Consider the following 4,087-nt stretch of genomic DNA (forward strand, 5'->3'; position numbering starts at 1 on the left):
AAGATGTTGGAGTTTCAGTATGTGAAATTGTTTTGGGGCTGCATTCATGATGAAACAGCGACTAAAAATATAATGAAAAAGTATCACTCTTAGAAGAAAAGGTTTTATATAGAACCTTAAAAGGTTATATCAGGCGCTACGTATTTGGAACCCCTAAAAGGTTCTATATAGAACCCTTTTTAAGGGTTCAATCAAAACAACCCTTTAGGGTTCTTTGTAGCCAGGAAAAAAGGTTCTATATAGAACCCTTTAGGGGTTCCCATCATGGGATCATTTTTGGGATAAAATTTTTGTTTTATTTTAATTACATTTTAAGACTTAAACAGCTCATATCACTAGAAAAACTGAAATAACTATAAGCATAAGACATCAAGGAGTTGTGTGATCATTTAAGACACTTTTATTAGCATTTACAATGACAAGCAATATATAACACAGCAATTCATAGTGCAACAGTTACAGGGATTAACATAAATCCATGTTTCTTTATTTATTTATACTTTTTTTAAAATATATATATTTTTGCCTGTCAACCTAAAACAGCACTCTCCATTTTAGAAATATTGTTTTTTCAATCCCCTCCACCTTACTCACCCATCCAACATGTCAGTCACAAATACAGTATATGTTGATTGCTAGGAACCACCACCAAAAAAAAAAAAAAAAAAATTGAATGTTAACTTGCACAAATAATTTAAAAAATAAATAAATACATAAGTAAAATTAGAATGTGAAAAGTTTGTCATCAAATAGTATATTAATGACAATCTTATTTTGCATCTCACCACCAGGTCATTAGCCTTTATCTTAAATAAATGTCAAGTATTTACTCCACATTCTCCTATAAACCTATAAACCAAGTAGTCTGACTTTTTTTTGTATGCTGCAACTTTCCCCAGTTCTGTAACCCATGAAAAATGGTGAACCACGTGTTTCTGAAAAGGGAGCTAAAAGACTAACCATAGTATTGTTTTTTTTATTTATTTATAAGCATTAAATATTAATTTTACATTCAGATAAGCATTTAAACAATAAAAACAAAGGACCCAGGACAATTTCAGCACTGGGAAGGGCTAAATAGTAATGATTGAAAGGCTTTTTGAGGTAAAAGGCATCTCTGTGTTATTGGTCAGTGACACATCCATTTTGATGCTAACTCTCTTTGCGTTGAGCTTGACATCCTAAAATGGGGATACAAGTCAGATAAACATTTATTAGACCTATGGAGAGTACAGTACAACAGGAAAAAGAAAAGAATCTCTCACAATTACATTAAAACTTACTTGAATTAGAGAGAAGTGTGGTGTTTTCATCTGAATGTAGATGACCAAACAAGTAATGTTGCACTCCAGAGTCCAGACCTGCAGTGACAGTGCAAAATATTTATTTATTTATTTATTTATCAATCAATCATAAGAACTTGCATGATAAAAGGTGGGGGAAAAAAGATATCAGTAATTTAAGATTAGTTGATTGAGGAGTTAGGAAAAATAAATGTACCTTTTGTGTTATTGTTTTGCAGCAGGTTGGTCATGTTTCCTCTGACTCCCACTATTCAGCTCTCTGATAAGGTGGAGCTAAAACTTTAACAGTGCTCTCTGGGATAGATGAACATCTACAACAACCAAATACAGTGTGTTTTGAATAATATACAATTATTTCAGCAAAACAAATATTTATATTTCACTATACTATAGCTGCAAACACCAAATACTCACAGTTATCCACAGAAAAAATGGAAACATCTCCATCAGCTGCTTCTCTCTTTGTTCTTCTTGGTTTGAATTCATGTTTATAACGGCAGTCTGACGGCGATTTGACTGAAACTTTGTTTCATCTTTACCTGTATATGTATAGGTCCAATCTAAAGGGCAAAAAATATTACTTTAGGCTATAACATGAACTCTCGCCAGCATTATTGATCAATTCACAACAGTTTTATCAAGATACTTTAGGGATTAATGTTAAAAATGACAAACCTCCCGGCGGAGAATTGCGCGGGCCTGGACAACGCGATAAACCACCTTTCTTCTTTAAGCTTCTTGAAAGAAACGGGTTGCTAACTAAAAATGACAAGGGTTTATGTATAATTAATTAAAATAAGCTAAAATTAATTAATATTCTCACTTACCAATGTAATCGTCGTTCTCCCGAGCGCTGCGCATTCAGCGCACTGTGAACCGTTGAAGTTTAAACAGCGGCGCTCGCGCGCTTTTATGTGATCACTCTCGCGAGAGGCGCGCGACTGAAATGCGGCGCTGTGCAGACGGGACAAAACTGATCAGCGCATAGATACACATTCAAGTCGTTTGCCGTTTATGTCAAAGATCATTTTATGCATCTGTTTGGGTGGATGAGTTACAAGAATAGCCTTTTTAAACGAAACACTGAAACTCCATATGAGTATGTTGCTCGTCAATAAAAGAGCTGCATGGCATCTTACATGACATGATAACTAAAGAACTTGCAACCATGTTAGTGTGCTGATTAAATAGAAGACCAGCGTGTACCTTTTAATAAATAGATAAAACTTTCCAGACTGCTATACACTGCTAGTACACATATTTATACCTGATCAGTTTGTTGGTATAAATTAATAGGTTGATTCAGTGCATATGTACATTTTAAGTGTATTTTCTTCAGAATAAAGGTGTGTCAAAGTAAAATGGAAATAAAAACACAAATATAATGTAGTATAATCATTTTAAATAGCCTAATGTGTAAACATACATAAAGCATGGTTCAGCCCAAAGAACCCTTTTGTGCCAAAAAGGGTTCTTTCTCCTTATATAGAACCTTTTTGGCATAAAGGGTTCTTTGGAGTTGAGTAAAGAACCCTAGGGTTCTATATAGAACCCCAAAGAACCTTTTTTTCTAAGAGTGTAGTGTCCGAGGTTTTCTCCTGTATTGTGACATCCATCTAATTGAAGCAGATTATCCAAAAAGATCAAATGTAGAGAAGGATCTTGGTTCTAAGCACCGGTTATTAGATGGATAGAGGCAGATAAAAAGGGGAGAGGTTTAAGCAGAATACAGTGGTGTGAAAAAGTTTGTTGCCCCCTTCCTGTTTTTTATTTTTATTTTTGCATATTTGTCACACTTGAATGATTCAGATCATCAAACAAATTGTAATATTACACAAAGATAACCCGAGTAAATACAAAATGCAGTTTTGAAATAATGATTTCATTTATTAAAGGGATAGTTCACCCAAAAATGAAAATTTGATGTTTATCTGCTTACCCCCAGGGCATCCAAGATGTAGGTGACTTTGTTTCTTCAGTAGAACACAAACAAAGATTTTTAACTCAAACCGTTGCAGTCTGTCAGTCCTATAATGCAAGTCAATGGGCACACAATCTTTGATAGTAAAAAAAACATGCACAGACAAATCCAAATTAAACCCTGTGGCTCGTGACGATACATTGATGTCCTAAGACACGAAACGATCGGTTTGTGTGAAAAACTGAACAGTATTTTTATCATTTTTTACCTCTAATACACCACTATGTCCAACTGCCCTGAGCGCGTGCACGGCACGTCGTGACGTCTGTATGTGCTCTGGCGTTCCCTTTAAGGGAAAAAAGCTGTCCAAACCTGCCTGGCCCTACATGAAATAGTACTTGCCCCCTAAATCTAATAACTGGTTGTGTGACCCTTTGCAGCAACAACTGCAATCAAGTGTTTGCGATAACTGGCAATGAGTCTTTCACATCACTGTGGAGGAATTTTGGCCCACTCTTCTTTGCAGAATTGTTTTAATTCAGCCACATTGGCAGGTTTTCAAGCTTGAAAGGACTGTTTAAGGTCATGCCACAGCATCTCAATCTTGGCCACTCCAAAACCTTAATTTTGTTTTTCTTGAGCCATTCAGAGGTGGACTTGCTGGTGTGTTTGGGATCATTGTCCTGCTGCATAAGCCAAGTGCGCTTGAGCTTGAGCTTGAGGTCACAAACTGACGGCCGGATATTCTCCTTCAGGATTTTCTGATAGAGTGCAGAATTCATGGTATCATCAATTATGGCAAGTCGTCCAGGTCCTGAAGCTGCAAAGCAGCCCCAGACCATCACACTACCACCACCATGTT

General features: G+C 36.0%; 1 long non-coding RNA gene across 1 annotated transcript; it reads right to left on the minus strand.

Moving 5' to 3' along the window:
- Window positions 1–350: 350 nt before the first annotated feature.
- On the minus strand, window positions 351–2,213 carry LOC131530013 (uncharacterized). Its single transcript, XR_009268296.1, has 6 exons — window positions 2,132–2,213; window positions 1,980–2,063; window positions 1,719–1,864; window positions 1,501–1,615; window positions 1,284–1,361; window positions 351–1,181 (listed from the first exon to the last, which is right to left on the minus strand). It is a non-coding gene; the product is annotated as an uncharacterized LOC131530013 (long non-coding RNA).
- Between the last annotated feature and the right edge of the window lie 1,874 nt (window positions 2,214–4,087).

The sequence above is a fragment of the Onychostoma macrolepis genome, chromosome 02, assembly GCF_012432095.1.
Source record: "Onychostoma macrolepis isolate SWU-2019 chromosome 02, ASM1243209v1, whole genome shotgun sequence".
Classification (NCBI taxonomy): Eukaryota; Metazoa; Chordata; class Actinopteri; order Cypriniformes; family Cyprinidae; genus Onychostoma; species Onychostoma macrolepis.